At 53.1% G+C, this 20,151-nt stretch overlaps 21 non-coding genes and 2 pseudogenes across 21 annotated transcripts; all 23 read right to left on the reverse strand.

The window, feature by feature from the left end:
- Positions 1-201: 201 nt before the first annotated feature.
- On the reverse strand, positions 202-365 carry LOC141795892 (U1 spliceosomal RNA). The gene has a single exon (XR_012598834.1). It is a non-coding gene; the product is annotated as a U1 spliceosomal RNA (small nuclear RNA).
- Positions 366-629: 264 nt separating this feature from the next.
- Positions 630-820, reverse strand: LOC141795785 (U2 spliceosomal RNA). The gene has a single exon (XR_012598735.1). It is a non-coding gene; the product is annotated as a U2 spliceosomal RNA (small nuclear RNA).
- Positions 821-1,514: 694 nt separating this feature from the next.
- Positions 1,515-1,678, reverse strand: LOC141795894 (U1 spliceosomal RNA). Its single transcript, XR_012598835.1, has one exon. It is a non-coding gene; the product is annotated as a U1 spliceosomal RNA (small nuclear RNA).
- Positions 1,679-1,942: 264 nt separating this feature from the next.
- On the reverse strand, positions 1,943-2,133 carry LOC141795786 (U2 spliceosomal RNA). Its single transcript, XR_012598736.1, has one exon. It is a non-coding gene; the product is annotated as a U2 spliceosomal RNA (small nuclear RNA).
- Positions 2,134-2,825: 692 nt separating this feature from the next.
- Positions 2,826-2,989, reverse strand: LOC141795895 (U1 spliceosomal RNA). Its single transcript, XR_012598836.1, has one exon. It is a non-coding gene; the product is annotated as a U1 spliceosomal RNA (small nuclear RNA).
- A 264-nt stretch (positions 2,990-3,253) lies between these two features.
- On the reverse strand, positions 3,254-3,444 carry LOC141795787 (U2 spliceosomal RNA). The gene has a single exon (XR_012598737.1). It is a non-coding gene; the product is annotated as a U2 spliceosomal RNA (small nuclear RNA).
- Positions 3,445-4,138: 694 nt separating this feature from the next.
- LOC141795682 (U1 spliceosomal RNA) lies at positions 4,139-4,302 on the reverse strand. The gene has a single exon (XR_012598637.1). It is a non-coding gene; the product is annotated as a U1 spliceosomal RNA (small nuclear RNA).
- A 264-nt stretch (positions 4,303-4,566) lies between these two features.
- On the reverse strand, positions 4,567-4,757 carry LOC141795800 (U2 spliceosomal RNA). Its single transcript, XR_012598750.1, has one exon. It is a non-coding gene; the product is annotated as a U2 spliceosomal RNA (small nuclear RNA).
- Positions 4,758-5,451: 694 nt separating this feature from the next.
- On the reverse strand, positions 5,452-5,615 carry LOC141795896 (U1 spliceosomal RNA). Its single transcript, XR_012598837.1, has one exon. It is a non-coding gene; the product is annotated as a U1 spliceosomal RNA (small nuclear RNA).
- A 264-nt stretch (positions 5,616-5,879) lies between these two features.
- Positions 5,880-6,070, reverse strand: LOC141795788 (U2 spliceosomal RNA). Its single transcript, XR_012598738.1, has one exon. It is a non-coding gene; the product is annotated as a U2 spliceosomal RNA (small nuclear RNA).
- Positions 6,071-6,762: 692 nt separating this feature from the next.
- On the reverse strand, positions 6,763-6,926 carry LOC141795897 (U1 spliceosomal RNA). The gene has a single exon (XR_012598838.1). It is a non-coding gene; the product is annotated as a U1 spliceosomal RNA (small nuclear RNA).
- Positions 6,927-7,190: 264 nt separating this feature from the next.
- On the reverse strand, positions 7,191-7,381 carry LOC141795789 (U2 spliceosomal RNA). Its single transcript, XR_012598739.1, has one exon. It is a non-coding gene; the product is annotated as a U2 spliceosomal RNA (small nuclear RNA).
- Positions 7,382-8,073: 692 nt separating this feature from the next.
- LOC141795898 (U1 spliceosomal RNA) lies at positions 8,074-8,237 on the reverse strand. The gene has a single exon (XR_012598839.1). It is a non-coding gene; the product is annotated as a U1 spliceosomal RNA (small nuclear RNA).
- A 264-nt stretch (positions 8,238-8,501) lies between these two features.
- LOC141795820 (U2 spliceosomal RNA) lies at positions 8,502-8,692 on the reverse strand. Its single transcript, XR_012598769.1, has one exon. It is a non-coding gene; the product is annotated as a U2 spliceosomal RNA (small nuclear RNA).
- A 694-nt stretch (positions 8,693-9,386) lies between these two features.
- On the reverse strand, positions 9,387-9,550 carry LOC141795899 (U1 spliceosomal RNA). The gene has a single exon (XR_012598840.1). It is a non-coding gene; the product is annotated as a U1 spliceosomal RNA (small nuclear RNA).
- Positions 9,551-9,814: 264 nt separating this feature from the next.
- Positions 9,815-9,988, reverse strand: LOC141795828 (U2 spliceosomal RNA; annotated as a pseudogene).
- A 5,628-nt stretch (positions 9,989-15,616) lies between these two features.
- Positions 15,617-15,776, reverse strand: LOC141795830 (U2 spliceosomal RNA; annotated as a pseudogene).
- Positions 15,777-16,470: 694 nt separating this feature from the next.
- Positions 16,471-16,634, reverse strand: LOC141795900 (U1 spliceosomal RNA). The gene has a single exon (XR_012598841.1). It is a non-coding gene; the product is annotated as a U1 spliceosomal RNA (small nuclear RNA).
- Positions 16,635-16,898: 264 nt separating this feature from the next.
- LOC141795791 (U2 spliceosomal RNA) lies at positions 16,899-17,089 on the reverse strand. Its single transcript, XR_012598741.1, has one exon. It is a non-coding gene; the product is annotated as a U2 spliceosomal RNA (small nuclear RNA).
- Positions 17,090-17,783: 694 nt separating this feature from the next.
- On the reverse strand, positions 17,784-17,947 carry LOC141795901 (U1 spliceosomal RNA). Its single transcript, XR_012598842.1, has one exon. It is a non-coding gene; the product is annotated as a U1 spliceosomal RNA (small nuclear RNA).
- Positions 17,948-18,211: 264 nt separating this feature from the next.
- Positions 18,212-18,402, reverse strand: LOC141795792 (U2 spliceosomal RNA). Its single transcript, XR_012598742.1, has one exon. It is a non-coding gene; the product is annotated as a U2 spliceosomal RNA (small nuclear RNA).
- A 692-nt stretch (positions 18,403-19,094) lies between these two features.
- On the reverse strand, positions 19,095-19,258 carry LOC141795903 (U1 spliceosomal RNA). Its single transcript, XR_012598844.1, has one exon. It is a non-coding gene; the product is annotated as a U1 spliceosomal RNA (small nuclear RNA).
- Positions 19,259-19,522: 264 nt separating this feature from the next.
- LOC141795793 (U2 spliceosomal RNA) lies at positions 19,523-19,713 on the reverse strand. Its single transcript, XR_012598743.1, has one exon. It is a non-coding gene; the product is annotated as a U2 spliceosomal RNA (small nuclear RNA).
- Positions 19,714-20,151: the final 438 nt, after the last annotated feature.

Below are 20,151 nucleotides of genomic sequence, written 5' to 3' on the forward strand. Positions count from 1 at the left end.
GCTGCTTCCAGGGCTGCCTGCCGGCGTTTCTCGGGGCCAAGGGGCTTGCACTGCTTCAGAGTGCGCAGTGGTGGCACACCGCCTGGAGCTTGCCGGCTTCCTTTGGGCCTTGCAAAGTTGCAACTTGGCCCTGGAGCACTCTGGCTGCGCGTCAAACGGTCGGTGCCGGGGGCGACAGCCCATTGCCTTTTCACATTTTGTCAGGGGAGAGCGCGGACGCAGTCCCCCACTACCAGAAATTATGCAGTCGAGATTCCCACATTTGGGGAATTCGCAGGGGTCAGCACAGCCGGAGTGCAATGGCCGAGCCTCGCCCTGGGTGAACCACCTTCTTGATCATGGTATCTCCCCTGCCAGGTAAGTATGCCTTGCACAGCTCGCAGACACAGACCTGCTTCACGCACCTACCGCCCTGGCTGGCGGTGCTGAAAATATCCCGAGGGGACCACATTTAGAGGGTGCAAAGTGGCAAAGAGCCACACACACGTACATGGTTGAGGAAACAGCCTTGCACTAACGCTGACAAGGGATTGCTGTGTTAAGTGACAAAACAAAGGACTGGCTACTTCTCCTCCTATCCCACGCTGCTGCATCTCCTTTTCCAGGCTTGTCTCTGACATCAGGGTTGGGGGGGGTGCACCGTGCCCGGAGGTACTGCAATACCAGGCCGATGCGTGGAGTGGACGGAGCAAGCCCCTATTCCATCTCCCAGTTCCAAAAATCAATTTAATATATGGTCCCCGGGTAGGGGACGTATCAGATATTAAACTGATAAGAACAGATACTACACTTGATCTTAGCCAAAAGGCCGAGAAGCGATACCCACAAACCGTCAGAGGAGGAAGCCACACTCTCAGCACTCCACGTCTCACAGGCGGTTCCTTTCAATTTGACGGCAGCAGCCATGCATGGCCCCAAGACACCCCGATTAAGCCTTGCGCACCTGGTCGATGAGTGAAAGGAGAAGAAAAGAAAAAGTCTCAGCAAACGGTGTCTGTAGGCAAGTTTCGGTCATCGCAAGTCAAGCCACACGCTGCTTTGCGCTGGTGCCACTCGGTACGAGCCAGCGATGGCTTGAAAACACCAAGCACTTGGTCATTTTCAGCCACAGAGGAAGCTTTGGCCGCCGTGGGTGACAAACAAACCAAAAGAATCTCCGGTCGCTCGGTGGCCGGAAGCCGAGCAAACCTTTACCGCGGGCAGATTACATCCTCTGCGCAGGGAGACAGTAGGCTTTGCCCTCAAACTATCTCCTCCTCTCTATCTGGCGCGCACGCGCGCGCGCGCTTGAGCCAGCTGGTGTTTCTTTGCCCGCTGCTTCCAGGGCTGCCTGCCGGCGTTTCTCGGGGCCAAGGGGCTTGCACTGCTTCAGAGTGCGCAGTGGTGGCACACCGCCTGGAGCTTGCCGGCTTCCTTTGGGCCTTGCAAAGTTGCAACTTGGCCCTGGAGCACTCTGGCTGCGCGCCAAACGGTCGGTGCCGGGGGCGACAGCCCATTGCCTTTTCACATTTTGTCAGGGGAGAGCGCGGACGCAGTCCCCCACTACCAGAAATTATGCAGTCGAGATTCCCACATTTGGGGAATTCGCAGGGGTCAGCACAGCCGGAGTGCAATGGCCGAGCCTCGCCCTGGGTGAACCACCTTCTTGATCATGGTATCTCCCCTGCCAGGTAAGTATGCCTTGCACAGCTCGCAGACACAGACCTGCTTCACGCACCTACCGCCCTGGCTGGCGGTGCTGAAAATATCCCGAGGGGACCACATTTAGAGGGTGCAAAGTGGCAAAGAGCCACACACACGTACATGGTTGAGGAAACAGCCTTGCACTAACGCTGACAAGGGATTGCTGTGTTAAGTGACAAAACAAAGGACTGGCTACTTCTCCTCCTATCCCACGCTGCTGCATCTCCTTTTCCAGGCTTGTCTCTGACATCAGGGTTGGGGGGGGTGCACCGTGCCCGGAGGTACTGCAATACCAGGCCGATGCGTGGAGTGGACGGAGCAAGCCCCTATTCCATCTCCCAGTTCCAAAAATCAATTTAATATATGGTCCCCGGGTAGGGGACGTATCAGATATTAAACTGATAAGAACAGATACTACACTTGATCTTAGCCAAAAGGCCGAGAAGCGATACCCACAAACCGTCAGAGGAGGAAGCCACACTCTCAGCACTCCACGTCTCACAGGCGGTTCCTTTCAATTTGACGGCAGCAGCCATGCATGGCCCCAAGACACCCTGATTAAGCCTTGCGCACCTGGTCGATGAGTGAAAGGAGAAGAAAAGAAAAAGTCTCAGCAAACGGTGTCTGTAGGCAAGTTTCGGTCATCGCAAGTCAAGCCACACGCTGCTTTGCGCTGGTGCCACTCGGTACGAGCCAGCGATGGCTTGAAAACACCAAGCACTTGGTCATTTTCAGCCACAGAGGAAGCTTTGGCCGCCGTGGGTGACAAACAAACCAAAAGAATCTCCGGTCGCTCGGTGGCCGGAAGCCGAGCAAACCTTTACCGCGGGCAGATTACATCCTCTGCGCAGAGAGACAGTAGGCTTTGCCCTCAAACTATCTCCTCCTCTCTATCTGGCGCGCACGCGCGCGCGCTTGAGCCAGCTGGTGTTTCTTTGCCCGCTGCTTCCAGGGCTGCCTGCCGGCGTTTCTCGGGGCCAAGGGGCTTGCACTGCTTCAGAGTGCGCAGTGGTGGCACACCGCCTGGAGCTTGCCGGCTTCCTTTGGGCCTTGCAAAGTTGCAACTTGGCCCTGGAGCACTCTGGCTGCGCGCCAAACGGTCGGTGCCGGGGGCGACAGCCCATTGCCTTTTCACATTTTGTCAGGGGAGAGCGCGGACGCAGTCCCCCACTACCAGAAATTATGCAGTCGAGATTCCCACATTTGGGGAATTCGCAGGGGTCAGCACAGCCGGAGTGCAATGGCCGAGCCTCGCCCTGGGTGAACCACCTTCTTGATCATGGTATCTCCCCTGCCAGGTAAGTATGCCTTGCACAGCTCGCAGACACAGACCTGCTTCACGCACCTACCGCCCTGGCTGGCGGTGCTGAAAATATCCCGAGGGGACCACATTTAGAGGGTGCAAAGTGGCAAAGAGCCACACACACGTACATGGTTGAGGAAACAGCCTTGCACTAACGCTGACAAGGGATTGCTGTGTTAAGTGACAAAACAAAGGACTGGCTACTTCTCCTCCTATCCCACGCTGCTGCATCTCCTTTTCCAGGCTTGTCTCTGACATCAGGGTTGGGGGGGGTGCACCGTGCCCGGAGGTACTGCAATACCAGGCCGATGCGTGGAGTGGACGGAGCAAGCCCCTATTCCATCTCCCAGTTCCAAAAATCAATTTAATATATGGTCCCCGGGTAGGGGACGTATCAGATATTAAACTGATAAGAACAGATACTACACTTGATCTTAGCCAAAAGGCCGAGAAGCGATACCCACAAACCGTCAGAGGAGGAAGCCACACTCTCAGCACTCCACGTCTCACAGGCGGTTCCTTTCAATTTGACGGCAGCAGCCATGCATGGCCCCAAGACACCCTGATTAAGCCTTGCGCACCTGGTCGATGAGTGAAAGGAGAAGAAAAGAAAAAGTCTCAGCAAACGGTGTCTGTAGGCAAGTTTCGGTCATCGCAAGTCAAGCCACACGCTGCTTTGCGCTGGTGCCACTCGGTACGAGCCAGCGATGGCTTGAAAACACCAAGCACTTGGTCATTTTCAGCCACAGAGGAAGCTTTGGCCGCCGTGGGTGACAAACAAACCAAAAGAATCTCCGGTCGCTCGGTGGCCGGAAGCCGAGCAAACCTTTACCGCGGGCAGATTACATCCTCTGCGCAGGGAGACAGTAGGCTTTGCCCTCAAACTATCTCCTCCTCTCTATCTGGCGCGCACGCGCGCGCGCGCTTGAGCCAGCTGGTGTTTCTTTGCCCGCTGCTTCCAGGGCTGCCTGCCGGCGTTTCTCGGGGCCAAGGGGCTTGCACTGCTTCAGAGTGCGCAGTGGTGGCACACCGCCTGGAGCTTGCCGGCTTCCTTTGGGCCTTGCAAAGTTGCAACTTGGCCCTGGAGCACTCTGGCTGCGCGTCAAACGGTCGGTGCCGGGGGCGACAGCCCATTGCCTTTTCACATTTTGTCAGGGGAGAGCGCGGACGCAGTCCCCCACTACCAGAAATTATGCAGTCGAGATTCCCACATTTGGGGAATTCGCAGGGGTCAGCACAGCCGGAGTGCAATGGCCGAGCCTCGCCCTGGGTGAACCACCATCTTGATCATGGTATCTCCCCTGCCAGGTAAGTATGCCTTGCACAGCTCGCAGACACAGACCTGCTTCACGCACCTACCGCCCTGGCTGGCGGTGCTGAAAATATCCCGAGGGGACCACATTTAGAGGGTGCAAAGTGGCAAAGAGCCACACACACGTACATGGTTGAGGAAACAGCCTTGCACTAACGCTGACAAGGGATTGCTGTGTTAAGTGACAAAACAAAGGACTGGCTACTTCTCCTCCTATCCCACGCTGCTGCATCTCCTTTTCCAGGCTTGTCTCTGACATCAGGGTTGGGGGGGGTGCACCGTGCCCAGAGGTACTGCAATACCAGGCCGATGCGTGGAGTGGACGGAGCAAGCCCCTATTCCATCTCCCAGTTCCAAAAATCAATTTAATATATGGTCCCCGGGTAGGGGACGTATCAGATATTAAACTGATAAGAACAGATACTACACTTGATCTTAGCCAAAAGGCCGAGAAGCGATACCCACAAACCGTCAGAGGAGGAAGCCACACTCTCAGCACTCCACGTCTCACAGGCGGTTCCTTTCAATTTGACGGCAGCAGCCATGCATGGCCCCAAGACACCCCGATTAAGCCTTGCGCACCTGGTCGATGAGTGAAAGGAGAAGAAAAGAAAAAGTCTCAGCAAACGGTGTCTGTAGGCAAGTTTCGGTCATCGCAAGTCAAGCCACACGCTGCTTTGCGCTGGTGCCACTCGGTACGAGCCAGCGATGGCTTGAAAACACCAAGCACTTGGTCATTTTCAGCCACAGAGGAAGCTTTGGCCGCCGTGGGTGACAAACAAACCAAAAGAATCTCCGGTCGCTCGGTGGCCGGAAGCCGAGCAAACCTTTACCGCGGGCAGATTACATCCTCTGCGCAGGGAGACAGTAGGCTTTGCCCTCAAACTATCTCCTCCTCTCTATCTGGCGCGCACGCGCGCGCGCGCTTGAGCCAGCTGGTGTTTCTTTGCCCGCTGCTTCCAGGGCTGCCTGCCGGCGTTTCTCGGGGCCAAGGGGCTTGCACTGCTTCAGAGTGCGCAGTGGTGGCACACCGCCTGGAGCTTGCCGGCTTCCTTTGGGCCTTGCAAAGTTGCAACTTGGCCCTGGAGCACTCTGGCTGCGCGCCAAACGGTCGGTGCCGGGGGCGACAGCCCATTGCCTTTTCACATTTTGTCAGGGGAGAGCGCGGACGCAGTCCCCCACTACCAGAAATTATGCAGTCGAGATTCCCACATTTGGGGAATTCGCAGGGGTCAGCACAGCCGGAGTGCAATGGCCGAGCCTCGCCCTGGGTGAACCACCTTCTTGATCATGGTATCTCCCCTGCCAGGTAAGTATGCCTTGCACAGCTCGCAGACACAGACCTGCTTCACGCACCTACCGCCCTGGCTGGCGGTGCTGAAAATATCCCGAGGGGACCACATTTAGAGGGTGCAAAGTGGCAAAGAGCCACACACACGTACATGGTTGAGGAAACAGCCTTGCACTAACGCTGACAAGGGATTGCTGTGTTAAGTGACAAAACAAAGGACTGGCTACTTCTCCTCCTATCCCACGCTGCTGCATCTCCTTTTCCAGGCTTGTCTCTGACATCAGGGTTGGGGGGGGTGCACCGTGCCCGGAGGTACTGCAATACCAGGCCGATGCGTGGAGTGGACGGAGCAAGCCCCTATTCCATCTCCCAGTTCCAAAAATCAATTTAATATATGGTCCCCGGGTAGGGGACGTATCAGATATTAAACTGATAAGAACAGATACTACACTTGATCTTAGCCAAAAGGCCGAGAAGCGATACCCACAAACCGTCAGAGGAGGAAGCCACACTCTCAGCACTCCACGTCTCACAGGCGGTTCCTTTCAATTTGACGGCAGCAGCCATGCATGGCCCCAAGACACCCTGATTAAGCCTTGCGCACCTGGTCGATGAGTGAAAGGAGAAGAAAAGAAAAAGTCTCAGCAAACGGTGTCTGTAGGCAAGTTTCGGTCATCGCAAGTCAAGCCACACGCTGCTTTGCGCTGGTGCCACTCGGTACGAGCCAGCGATGGCTTGAAAACACCAAGCACTTGGTCATTTTCAGCCACAGAGGAAGCTTTGGCCGCCGTGGGTGACAAACAAACCAAAAGAATCTCCGGTCGCTCGGTGGCCGGAAGCCGAGCAAACCTTTACCGCGGGCAGATTACATCCTCTGCGCAGAGAGACAGTAGGCTTTGCCCTCAAACTATCTCCTCCTCTCTATCTGGCGCGCACGCGCGCGCGCTTGAGCCAGCTGGTGTTTCTTTGCCCGCTGCTTCCAGGGCTGCCTGCCGGCGTTTCTCGGGGCCAAGGGGCTTGCACTGCTTCAGAGTGCGCAGTGGTGGCACACCGCCTGGAGCTTGCCGGCTTCCTTTGGGCCTTGCAAAGTTGCAACTTGGCCCTGGAGCACTCTGGCTGCGCGCCAAACGGTCGGTGCCGGGGGCGACAGCCCATTGCCTTTTCACATTTTGTCAGGGGAGAGCGCGGACGCAGTCCCCCACTACCAGAAATTATGCAGTCGAGATTCCCACATTTGGGGAATTCGCAGGGGTCAGCACAGCCGGAGTGCAATGGCCGAGCCTCGCCCTGGGTGAACCACCTTCTTGATCATGGTATCTCCCCTGCCAGGTAAGTATGCCTTGCACAGCTCGCAGACACAGACCTGCTTCACGCACCTACCGCCCTGGCTGGCGGTGCTGAAAATATCCCGAGGGGACCACATTTAGAGGGTGCAAAGTGGCAAAGAGCCACACACACGTACATGGTTGAGGAAACAGCCTTGCACTAACGCTGACAAGGGATTGCTGTGTTAAGTGACAAAACAAAGGACTGGCTACTTCTCCTCCTATCCCACGCTGCTGCATCTCCTTTTCCAGGCTTGTCTCTGACATCAGGGTTGGGGGGGGTGCACCGTGCCCGGAGGTACTGCAATACCAGGCCGATGCGTGGAGTGGACGGAGCAAGCCCCTATTCCATCTCCCAGTTCCAAAAATCAATTTAATATATGGTCCCCGGGTAGGGGACGTATCAGATATTAAACTGATAAGAACAGATACTACACTTGATCTTAGCCAAAAGGCCGAGAAGCGATACCCACAAACCGTCAGAGGAGGAAGCCACACTCTCAGCACTCCACGTCTCACAGGCGGTTCCTTTCAATTTGACGGCAGCAGCCATGCATGGCCCCAAGACACCCTGATTAAGCCTTGCGCACCTGGTCGATGAGTGAAAGGAGAAGAAAAGAAAAAGTCTCAGCAAACGGTGTCTGTAGGCAAGTTTCGGTCATCGCAAGTCAAGCCACACGCTGCTTTGCGCTGGTGCCACTCGGTACGAGCCAGCGATGGCTTGAAAACACCAAGCACTTGGTCATTTTCAGCCACAGAGGAAGCTTTGGCCGCCGTGGGTGACAAACAAACCAAAAGAATCTCCGGTCGCTCGGTGGCCGGAAGCCGAGCAAACCTTTACCGCGGGCAGATTACATCCTCTGCGCAGAGAGACAGTAGGCTTTGCCCTCAAACTATCTCCTCCTCTCTATCTGGCGCGCACGCGCGCGCGCTTGAGCCAGCTGGTGTTTCTTTGCCCGCTGCTTCCAGGGCTGCCTGCCGGCGTTTCTCGGGGCCAAGGGGCTTGCACTGCTTCAGAGTGCGCAGTGGTGGCACACCGCCTGGAGCTTGCCGGCTTCCTTTGGGCCTTGCAAAGTTGCAACTTGGCCCTGGAGCACTCTGGCTGCGCGCCAAACGGTCGGTGCCGGGGGCGACAGCCCATTGCCTTTTCACATTTTGTCAGGGGAGAGCGCGGACGCAGTCCCCCACTACCAGAAATTATGCAGTCGAGATTCCCACATTTGGGGAATTCGCAGGGGTCAGCACAGCCGGAGTGCAATGGCCGAGCCTCGCCCTGGGTGAACCACCTTCTTGATCATGGTATCTCCCCTGCCAGGTAAGTATGCCTTGCACAGCTCGCAGACACAGACCTGCTTCACGCACCTACCGCCCTGGCTGGCGGTGCTGAAAATATCCCGAGGGGACCACATTTAGAGGGTGCAAAGTGGCAAAGAGCCACACACACGTACATGGTTGAGGAAACAGCCTTGCACTAACGCTGACAAGGGATTGCTGTGTTAAGTGACAAAACAAAGGACTGGCTACTTCTCCTCCTATCCCACGCTGCTGCATCTCCTTTTCCAGGCTTGTCTCTGACATCAGGGTTGGGGGGGGTGCACCGTGCCCGGAGGTACTGCAATACCAGGCCGATGCGTGGAGTGGACGGAGCAAGCCCCTATTCCATCTCCCAGTTCCAAAAATCAATTTAATATATGGTCCCCGGGTAGGGGACGTGTCAGATATTAAACTGATAAGAACAGATACTACACTTGATCTTAGCCAAAAGGCCGAGAAGCGATACCCACAAACCGTCAGAGGAGGAAGCCACACTCTCAGCACTCCACGTCTCACAGGCGGTTCCTTTCAATTTGACGGCAGCAGCCATGCATGGCCCCAAGACACCCCGATTAAGCCTTGCGCACCTGGTCGATGAGTGAAAGGAGAAGAAAAGAAAAAGTCTCAGCAAACGGTGTCTGTAGGCAAGTTTCGGTCATCGCAAGTCAAGCCACACGCTGCTTTGCGCTGGTGCCACTCGGTACGAGCCAGCGATGGCTTGAAAACACCAAGCACTTGGTCATTTTCAGCCACAGAGGAAGCTTTGGCCGCCGTGGGTGACAAACAAACCAAAAGAATCTCCGGTCGCTCGGTGGCCGGAAGCCGAGCAAACCTTTACCGCGGGCAGATTACATCCTCTGCGCAGGGAGACAGTAGGCTTTGCCCTCAAACTATCTCCTCCTCTCTATCTGGCGCGCACGCGCGCGCGCGCTTGAGCCAGCTGGTGTTTCTTTGCCCGCTGCTTCCAGGGCTGCCTGCCGGCGTTTCTCGGGGCCAAGGGGCTTGCACTGCTTCAGAGTGCGCAGTGGTGGCACACCGCCTGGAGCTTGCCGGCTTCCTTTGGGCCTTGCAAAGTTGCAACTTGGCCCTGGAGCACTCTGGCTGCGCGCCAAACGGTCGGTGCCGGGGGCGACAGCCCATTGCCTTTTCACATTTTGTCAGGGGAGAGCGCGGACGCAGTCCCCCACTACCAGAAATTATGCAGTCGAGATTCCCACATTTGGGGAATTCGCAGGGGTCAGCACAGCCGGAGTGCAATGGCCGAGCCTCGCCCTGGGTGAACCACCTTCTTGATCATGGTATCTCCCCTGCCAGGTAAGTATGCCTTGCACAGCTCGCAGACACAGACCTGCTTCACGCACCTACCGCCCTGGCTGGCGGTGCTGAAAATATCCCGAGGGGACCACATTTAGAGGGTGCAAAGTGGCAAAGAGCCACACACACGTACATGGTTGAGGAAACAGCCTTGCACTAACGCTGACAAGGGATTGCTGTGTTAAGTGACAAAACAAAGGACTGGCTACTTCTCCTCCTATCCCACGCTGCTGCATCTCCTTTTCCAGGCTTGTCTCTGACATCAGGGTTGGGGGGGGTGCACCGTGCCCGGAGGTACTGCAATACCAGGCCGATGCGTGGAGTGGACGGAGCAAGCCCCTATTCCATCTCCCAGTTCCAAAAATCAATTTAATATATGGTCCCCGGGTAGGGGACGTATCAGATATTAAACTGATAAGAACAGATTTTTTCTTTCGAAAATTTATTGACACTTTTACAAATTAAATCGTCATGTGGTATTTTGAAGGCAACACCAGTGTAATTCTAGAGCAGAATAATGATACTTTTAAATTGTTTCACATACGTACACATCATGTATGAAACATACCACCATCTAGCCACACATACATTACTCTTCAAAAGACAGGTTTAAAAGTCATCAATGTCATCTTTTAAAGTGCCAACACTTGGTTTAATATAAAACATGCTACTGTTTATCTAAATTTTAAGTTAAGGCAGATGTTTGTTGTAAGAGCAGTACATAAATGGTTAAAAACAAGTCACATATCCATTAAAGTCAATCAATAAACATGTCACCATTTAAAACCATTCATACATCGCTCATTGTTTCCTTAAACAGACAGTTGTTCATTTTAAAATCATCTAATAAAAAGTCTTTTCTAAGACTGATTTAAAGGGAGTGCATTGAATAAGATATCATCTATTGTACAGGAGCGGAGTGAGCCCCTACCAATACAGTAACATCCTTCTCTCCCAGACAGATGTGTTCTCTCAGTCCCTGTCCCAGTGCTCAGAGGAGATCCTCACCCTGCAGCTCCTTCCCACCGGCCTCTCCCGGAGAGCCAGGCCGCTGCTGCCTCGAGCTTTTCCCGTGTAGCTCCGACTCCTTCATCCGCATGGGCACAGAGGCGATTCTTCTTTGTGGCTGTGTCCTAGGCCTGCCGCCTGCAGCGCTGGCCGTTCTGACCGTTGCTGCTGCCATCTGGAGCACAGCCACGGGGGGGATCTGCATGTGCTTTCTTACCAGCAAGTTCCTGGAGGTCCATGTGGCGTCTTTGATGGCGGCTAGAGTGAGCCATTGCCGTGCAAAGTCCTTTGTTGTCTGTGACCTTTGGCTCACTCCGTAGAGAACCAGCTGTGCTGTAAGGACCTCCCTTGCCGGTAAGTACGGGAATTGCAAGGAGCCGGCTTTTGCCCACTGCTCTACCGCAGCGCTGCACTCCCAGAGCAGGTGCCTCACCGACTCAGGTGCGCCACATCCCGGCCGGGGGCAAATGGAGGACGCAGACATGCCCCGAGAGTGCATCACGGACCTGACTGGGAGGATCTCATGAGCCACCATCCACGACAGGTCCTGGAGTCTGTTTGGGAGAGCCGGATGGTTCACGTTGCGCCAAACAGTAGAGGGCTCGCCGAATGCAAGCCCGCGCACTGGACTCACTGGTTCCCGCTCCTGCACAATAGAGATAAGGGAGCGGTGGTCAGTTAGAACATGCAGCTCCTCCTGTTCAAGATTAAAATGTCTTAAAAACTTGGGGATAAAAGAGTATGCAGGTGGCAGGTTAAAAGACACTGGAACTTTAAGATCAGTAGGTAAAACTTTCAGTCGTCTGAGGTAGGACCCCATCCAGAACCGTGCCATTGCAGTTGTTTTGGGGTTTCCGGATGGGGTTGTGGCTGCTCTAAAAGCCAAGGCAGTATAAAGACTTCCTAAAAACAGGCTGAGGTCCGGCACTCCTTTTCCTCCTTTGTCCTTTGGCTTCCTCATTATGTTCCTCCTCAGCCGTTCCCACTTGGACCCCCACAGAAAGTAAAAGATGGCACGTTCCAGGTCTAAAATCACACTCCTAGGTGGGATAAAAACAGAACTGACCAATAAAAGCAAAGGTAAAATCACTGCTTTAATGATTAAAACCTTCCCTTCCATGGTCAGTCGTCTGGTCGTCCAGTACCCCAGTCTTTGTCTGACTTTCCCTACCTTTTCCTGCCAATTGGTTCCCCCTCCTCCCTCAATGTCAAATTTAACCCCGAGTATCTTTTGGTCGGTCCGGGTCACAGTCAGGGGGAGTCCGTAAGTCTCGGTTGCTGCCCACGGTCCATAAAGTTGGGCTTGGGTTTTGGTCCTGTTTAGTCGTGACCCAGAGGCCCGTCCGAACCAGTCCGTTAAGTCCAGCGTCCTGTTAACGGATAAAAGGTCAGTGCATAAAATGTTTACGTCGTCCATGTATAAAACACATTTAGTTGTGAGGCCCCCACTTCCTGGAACCCCCACCCCTCTGATTCTTTGGTCCCTTCTCAAGATCTGTGCCAAGGGTTCAATGCAGAGGACGTAGAGGAGGGCGGATAATGGACAACCCTGACGGACACCGCAGTGTATCTGGACTGCTTTTGTCAGGTGCCCATTAACCACAAATTTGCTGGTAATGTCCCTGTACAGCAATCCCACCCACGCTATAAACCTTTCAGGTAACCCCATTTTTTGCAGTACCTTGAAGAGGTACTGGTGCGAGACCCGATCAAAGGCTTTTTCAAAATCTAAATTTAGGACTACTAGCCGGATGTTTCTGTCTCTCGCAAAACAGATGGTGTCTCTGATCAGTACCAGGCTGTCCGTGATCCTCCTCCCCGCAATGGCACAGGCTTGATCCGGGTGAATCAGCCCCTCTAAATACACAGACAGACGTGATGCTAAAAGCTTACTAAAAAGTTTACAATCAACATTTAAAAGGGTGATAGGCCTCCAGTTTCTCAAGTCGGTCTTGTCTTTGTCCTTAAAAAGTAGAGTCACTATCCCTATTCTGAAACTGTCAGGAAGTCGTTCAAATTTTCCAAACTCCATAAAAACAACAAACAAGTCAGGTGCTAAAATATCCCAAAAGGTTAAATAAAATTCTAAGGGAAGCCCATCATGTCCTGGGGACTTCCCTTTCTTAAAACTCTTTAAACAATTATATATTTCTAAAAGGGTAAAATCCTGGGATAAAAGCGTGCTGTCTTCTATTTTGTTGTTTATAAATTTCAGAACTTCTTCCATTGTGTCATGGCAAGTTGTTTTTTCTTGGTACAGATGTTCATAAAAAGCTGTAACTGTTTCGTTAATTTCTCTTGTTGTTTCTGCTGTGCACTCGTTTTCTTTTTTAAGTTTAGTGATTGTTCTATCTTTGTTTATTATTCTTTTAAAAAAGTATCTTGTGCACTTTTCTCCTTCCTCTATTTCTTTCTCCTTGCTCCGTAGAATGACACCTTTACTGTGTGTTTCCGCTAAGGCCGACATTTCCAGTTTAACTTGTTTTATTTCTTCACTAAAATCCATGCCTTGTTGATTAAGTTTAAAATACCTTTGTAATCTTTTCTGCAGTCCCAACATGTGTCTCTTTTCTCTATCTTTTTTCTTTTTCCCTGTCTGCCTAAAGAAAGTCTGGGTCCTTTCCTTCACCAATTCCCACCAGTGTGCACGTGTATCGTAGAGGTCTTGAAGGGTCTGCCACTCTTGGTACTGCTCCCTGTACTTTCTCACTACCTCCCTATCCTCTAAAAGGGAGCAGTTGAGTTTCCACAGACCCTTACCTGAAGTCACACCAGAAGCAAGTGAAAGGGTGCATGATAGCATAGCGTGGTCGGAGAAGAAAACAGGAGTTAATCTAGCATCAGTTGGTGGGCAATCTCGTGATAAAATGTAATCTATGCGAGAGGCTTTGGTACCATCACCACTGAACCAGGTGAAGCCCTCCTCTCTGGGATGCATGACTTTAAAACAGTCTGTTAGTTTAAAATCCCTACATATGGCCCCCAATAAGACTGATGTTTTATCCATTTTAAAATCTTCCCCTGCTCCTTTCCTATCTTTCCTGCTTAAAATACAATTAAAATCTCCTCCTACAACCAGAGGATCCCTACCCAGCATGTGGGACTGCAAGTCTTCTAAAAGGTCATACCTGTCGTTCTTGTCGTTAAAGCCATAAATATTTAAAACTTTAAAATCTCTCCCCATAAAAGTCAGATGTGCTAAAAGTGCCCTACCTTCTCTCACCACAGTGCTGCCCTTCACCATCACCAGAGGGTTTTTTATTAAAATGGCCACTCCATCACTTCTGTTTTCATTGGATCCGCTCCATATTGATGTGTGTGGCCAAAGGTCACTCCAGGCCTTGTAGTGGTTTAAAAAAGGTAGGCCACACTCCTGTATTAAAAACACATCAGACTCAAAGGAGTTTAGAAAGGATAAAACAGTTTGGGCTCTGACTTTTGACTTCACACTTCTCACATTGATGGTTGAGAATGTGATTGTCATAAGTATGGTTAAAAACAACAGGTAAGACATTTTAAAGGACTAAAAGTTTAAGGCAGTTGTCACATTTCTTGTGAATGAAGCTCTTCCTTAACTCTCACAGGCGAAGAGTAAGGGGCTCGAGCTGCATTCCCCCTCCGGACTCTGGGGGATGGTCTTTCTTGTAATCTTTTGTTAAACATTGAGTCCTTTGGGGTTGATTGCAGAGCGATGTTCAGAAAAGAGACCTCATTTGGGGAATTGGGGGGGAAGACTCTGGGCTCTTCCACAGATGAGCTGTCTGAGGAGTAACCAGCTCTTCCCCTCTTCTCTGAGGCTCCAGCCTCAGAGGACAATCCAGATAAAGGTCTCTTTGCCTGCTGTGCCATTGGGAGAGGGGCGGCTTCTTCCCTCTCATTCTGATTCAGGTTGTCTGAGTCAGAGGTAGCTCCGCCTTCTTCCTGCACTGCACTCTCTTCTTCACCACTCTCTTGAGGGGCAGCTGCAGGCCCCTCCCTCTCTCCCTCCTCACCTGATCCTTTTCCTCCAGTCACAGGGTTTGGAGGGAGATTCGAATTTTCTGGCCTAGGCCCTTGAAACCGCACTACAAACATTTCCTCCGGTCCACCATTTTGTATTTCTTTTTCTTTTTCTGCCATTCTGGCAGCCTTTACTTTGTTGGCAAATGACTGCGGGCAGTCTCTGAAGAGGTGGTTTGTTTCTCCACAGAGGTTGCACTTTCTGCCATTGGTACATTCCTCAAAGGTGTGACCAATTTCTCTACATTTGCCACAAGTTATCTGCTGACACGCTTCGGCAAGGTGCCCATGCTCTCCACACTTGCGGCAGAGTTTGGGTTGACCTTGGTAGTGAATGTAGCCCCTGTTATTACCCAGAACTATCACAGATGGCAGGTGTTTCAGGCCCAGGAAGCCCTGGGGGTCCTGCCATTGCTGGACAGGGACCCTCCAGGCGCAATTCCAGATGCCATCCTCATCTCTCACCTTCATAGCCTGGCCCTTAACAGTGCAATATCTTCCCAGCCACAAACAAATGTCCTCTGCACTCACAGTTTCATTAAACATCCTTACAATGACTGTCCTATGGGCATTGTCGGTCAGTTTCTCAACATCAAATGCAGAAAACTGGGGTCTCACATTTTCAAACCTTTTCCAAAATTCTGTCAGCAGGACTGCAGAGCAAAAGCTAACATCAAATCCCTTGTTCAGAGGTAAAGAAACAATACAATTTAGGTCTCCCGGAGAGAAATTCAATGCTTTTTGCAAAAGTTTTCTTGAAAAGTCGAGTCTTGACATTTTCATTGGTTCACCATCCTTTTCTTTGAAGATAAAACGGACGCTGTGGTGCCTCCGCATGCCGGCGTGGGCAGCCGACATGGTGGAGGCACCACAAGCTTATCAAAAAACTGCTTAAGAGTAGGTAAGTAGCTAGAAATTAATAATGGGATGAGAAAAAGGTAAGAGTAGTACCTTCCTTTCTTGGTCAAGATGTTCCCTCGCGGTAAAACCCTGGCAAGCTGACCCGATATACGCCTTGGTAGGGTGTGTGCAACAATTGAGATGTTGCACAAGCCCTCGCAAGGCCAGAGAAGTCTCCTCCAAGCACCAAAATAGCAATGCCACTGAAAGGCAGGGCTGTTGTTGGCTAGCGGAGGCGATCGCTGTCTAAACCTCAGCTAAGCCCAGTGTGAGATCTGATAAGAACAGATACTACACTTGATCTTAGCCAAAAGGCCGAGAAGCGATACCCACAAACCGTCAGAGGAGGAAGCCACACTCTCAGCACTCCACGTCTCACAGGCGGTTCCTTTCAATTTGACGGCAGCAGCCATGCATGGCCCCAAGACACCCCGATTAAGCCTTGCGCACCTGGTCGATGAGTGAAAGGAGAAGAAAAGAAAAAGTCTCAGCAAACGGTGTCTGTAGGCAAGTTTCGGTCATCGCAAGTCAAGCCACACGCTGCTTTGCGCTGGTGCCACTCGGTACGAGCCAGCGATGGCTTGAAAACACCAAGCACTTGGTCATTTTCAGCCACAGAGGAAGCTTTGGCCGCCGTGGGTGACAAACAAACCAAAAGAATCTCCGGTCGCTCGGTGGCCGGAAGCCGAGCAAACCTTTACCGCGGGCAGATTACATCCTCTGCGCAGGGAGACAGTAGGCTTTGCCCTCAAACTATCTCCTCCTCTCTATCTGGCGCGCACGCGCGCGCGCGCTTGAGCCAGCTGGTGTTTCTTTGCCCGCTGCTTCCAGGGCTGCCTGCCGGCGTTTCTCGGGGCCAAGGGGCTTGCACTGCTTCAGAGTGCGCAGTGGTGGCACACCGCCTGGAGCTTGCCGGCTTCCTTTGGGCCTTGCAAAGTTGCAACTTGGCCCTGGAGCACTCTGGCTGCGCGCCAAACGGTCGGTGCCGGGGGCGACAGCCCATTGCCTTTTCACATTTTGTCAGGGGAGAGCGCGGACGCAGTCCCCCACTACCAGAAATTATGCAGTCGAGATTCCCACATTTGGGGAATTCGCAGGGGTCAGCACAGCCGGAGTGCAATGGCCGAGCCTCGCCCTGGGTGAACCACCTTCTTGATCATGGTATCTCCCCTGCCAGGTAAGTATGCCTTGCACAGCTCGCAGACACAGACCTGCTTCACGCACCTACCGCCCTGGCTGGCGGTGCTGAAAATATCCCGAGGGGACCACATTTAGAGGGTGCAAAGTGGCAAAGAGCCACACACACGTACATGGTTGAGGAAACAGCCTTGCACTAACGCTGACAAGGGATTGCTGTGTTAAGTGACAAAACAAAGGACTGGCTACTTCTCCTCCTATCCCACGCTGCTGCATCTCCTTTTCCAGGCTTGTCTCTGACATCAGGGTTGGGGGGGGTGCACCGTGCCCGGAGGTACTGCAATACCAGGCCGATGCGTGGAGTGGACGGAGCAAGCCCCTATTCCATCTCCCAGTTCCAAAAATCAATTTAATATATGGTCCCCGGGTAGGGGACGTATCAGATATTAAACTGATAAGAACAGATACTACACTTGATCTTAGCCAAAAGGCCGAGAAGCGATACCCACAAACCGTCAGAGGAGGAAGCCACACTCTCAGCACTCCACGTCTCACAGGCGGTTCCTTTCAATTTGACGGCAGCAGCCATGCATGGCCCCAAGACACCCCGATTAAGCCTTGCGCACCTGGTCGATGAGTGAAAGGAGAAGAAAAGAAAAAGTCTCAGCAAACGGTGTCTGTAGGCAAGTTTCGGTCATCGCAAGTCAAGCCACACGCTGCTTTGCGCTGGTGCCACTCGGTACGAGCCAGCGATGGCTTGAAAACACCAAGCACTTGGTCATTTTCAGCCACAGAGGAAGCTTTGGCCGCCGTGGGTGACAAACAAACCAAAAGAATCTCCGGTCGCTCGGTGGCCGGAAGCCGAGCAAACCTTTACCGCGGGCAGATTACATCCTCTGCGCAGGGAGACAGTAGGCTTTGCCCTCAAACTATCTCCTCCTCTCTATCTGGCGCGCACGCGCGCGCGCGCTTGAGCCAGCTGGTGTTTCTTTGCCCGCTGCTTCCAGGGCTACCTGCTGGCGTTTCTCGGGGCCAAGGGGCTTGCACTGCTTCAGAGTGCGCAGTGGTGGCACACCGCCTGGAGCTTGCCGGCTTCCTTTGGGCCTTGCAAAGTTGCAACTTGGCCCTGGAGCACTCTGGCTGCGCGCCAAACGGTCGGTGCCGGGGGCGACAGCCCATTGCCTTTTCACATTTTGTCAGGGGAGAGCGCGGACGCAGTCCCCCACTACCAGAAATTATGCAGTCGAGATTCCCACATTTGGGGAATTCGCAGGGGTCAGCACAGCCGGAGTGCAATGGCCGAGCCTCGCCCTGGGTGAACCACCTTCTTGATCATGGTATCTCCCCTGCCAGGTAAGTATGCCTTGCACAGCTCGCAGACACAGACCTGCTTCACGCACCTACCGCCCTGGCTGGCGGTGCTGAAAATATCCCGAGGGGACCACATTTAGAGGGTGCAAAGTGGCAAAGAGCCACACACACGTACATGGTTGAGGAAACAGCCTTGCACTAACGCTGACAAGGGATTGCTGTGTTAAGTGACAAAACAAAGGACTGGCTACTTCTCCTCCTATCCCACGCTGCTGCATCTCCTTTTCCAGGCTTGTCTCTGACATCAGGGTTGGGGGGGGTGCACCGTGCCCGGAGGTACTGCAATACCAGGCCGATGCGTGGAGTGGACGGAGCAAGCCCCTATTCCATCTCCCAGTTCCAAAAATCAATTTAATATATGGTCCCCGGGTAGGGGACGTATCAGATATTAAACTGATAAGAACAGATACTACACTTGATCTTAGCCAAAAGGCCGAGAAGCGATACCCACAAACCGTCAGAGGAGGAAGCCACACTCTCAGCACTCCACGTCTCACAGGCGGTTCCTTTCAATTTGACGGCAGCAGCCATGCATGGCCCCAAGACACCCCGATTAAGCCTTGCGCACCTGGTCGATGAGTGAAAGGAGAAGAAAAGAAAAAGTCTCAGCAAACGGTGTCTGTAGGCAAGTTTCGGTCATCGCAAGTCAAGCCACACGCTGCTTTGCGCTGGTGCCACTCGGTACGAGCCAGCGATGGCTTGAAAACACCAAGCACTTGGTCATTTTCAGCCACAGAGGAAGCTTTGGCCGCCGTGGGTGACAAACAAACCAAAAGAATCTCCGGTCGCTCGGTGGCCGGAAGCCGAGCAAACCTTTACCGCGGGCAGATTACATCCTCTGCGCAGGGAGACAGTAGGCTTTGCCCTCAAACTATCTCCTCCTCTCTATCTGGCGCGCACGCGCGCGCGCTTGAGCCAGCTGGTGTTTCTTTGCCCGCTGCTTCCAGGGCTGCCTGCCGGCGTTTCTCGGGGCCAAGGGGCTTGCACTGCTTCAGAGTGCGCAGTGGTGGCACACCGCCTGGAGCTTGCCGGCTTCCTTTGGGCCTTGCAAAGTTGCAACTTGGCCCTGGAGCACTCTGGCTGCGCGCCAAACGGTCGGTGCCGGGGGCGACAGCCCATTGCCTTTTCACATTTTGTCAGGGGAGAGCGCGGACGCAGTCCCCCACTACCAGAAATTATGCAGTCGAGATTCCCACATTTGGGGAATTCGCAGGGGTCAGCACAGCCGGAGTGCAATGGCCGAGCCTCGCCCTGGGTGAACCACCTTCTTGATCATGGTATCTCCCCTGCCAGGTAAGTATGCCTTGCACAGCTCGCAGACACAGACCTGCTTCACGCACCTACCGCCCTGGCTGGCGGTGCTGAAAATATCCCGAGGGGACCACATTTAGAGGGTGCAAAGTGGCAAAGAGCCACACACACGTACATGGTTGAGGAAACAGCCTTGCACTAACGCTGACAAGGGATTGCTGTGTTAAGTGACAAAACAAAGGACTGGCTACTTCTCCTCCTATCCCACGCTGCTGCATCTCCTTTTCCAGGCTTGTCTCTGACATCAGGGTTGGGGGGGGTGCACCGTGCCCGGAGGTACTGCAATACCAGGCCGATGCGTGGAGTGGACGGAGCAAGCCCCTATTCCATCTCCCAGTTCCAAAAATCAATTTAATATATGGTCCCCGGGTAGGGGACGTATCAGATATTAAACTGATAAGAACAGATACTACACTTGATCTTAGCCAAAAGGCCGAGAAGCGATACCCACAAACCGTCAGAGGAGGAAGCCACACTCTCAGCACTCCACGTCTCACAGGCGGTTCCTTTCAATTTGACGGCAGCAGCCATGCATGGCCCCAAGACACCCCGATTAAGCCTTGCGCACCTGGTCGATGAGTGAAAGGAGAAGAAAAGAAAAAGTCTCAGCAAACGGTGTCTGTAGGCAAGTTTCGGTCATCGCAAGTCAAGCCACACGCTGCTTTGCGCTGGTGCCACTCGGTACGAGCCAGCGATGGCTTGAAAACACCAAGCACTTGGTCATTTTCAGCCACAGAGGAAGCTTTGGCCGCCGTGGGTGACAAACAAACCAAAAGAATCTCCGGTCGCTCGGTGGCCGGAAGCCGAGCAAACCTTTACCGCGGGCAGATTACATCCTCTGCGCAAGGAGACAGTAGGCTTTGCCCTCAAACTATCTCCTCCT

Source organism: Halichoeres trimaculatus, unplaced genomic scaffold (genome assembly GCF_033239565.1).
Source record: "Halichoeres trimaculatus isolate MK-OKI-2021-1 unplaced genomic scaffold, fHalTri1.1 fHalTri1_scaffold_8, whole genome shotgun sequence".
NCBI lineage: Eukaryota > Metazoa > Chordata > Actinopteri > Labriformes > Labridae > Halichoeres > Halichoeres trimaculatus.